A 325-nucleotide genomic window follows, 5' to 3' on the forward strand; every position below is an offset into this window, starting at 1 on the left:
AATACACGATCAACGATATTTATTTTCATTATGAATTTCCTTCTGTATTGATTAATAATAATGATCAAGAAATTCATTTAATATAAAAAAGAAGTGAAAACTATCTTATACCCTTATTACTTCTAGGTACTGGCCTTGGCTTGTCAAGGTAAGCCCCAAGATCAAAAGCCACAAACGTCCAGTTAAGGTTCAGAACCCATGGATTTTCAAGAATGTCTTAGGTTCAGACTCGTCTAATGTCTCCAAATCCTGAAGCCAGGAACTAAAATACGAATAAAATTGATATAAGTCTCCATATTTAAAATTCTATTTGTATACTTCTATT

Source organism: Penaeus monodon, chromosome 22 (assembly GCF_015228065.2).
Source record: "Penaeus monodon isolate SGIC_2016 chromosome 22, NSTDA_Pmon_1, whole genome shotgun sequence".
In the NCBI taxonomy this organism is placed as follows: Eukaryota; Metazoa; Arthropoda; class Malacostraca; order Decapoda; family Penaeidae; genus Penaeus; species Penaeus monodon.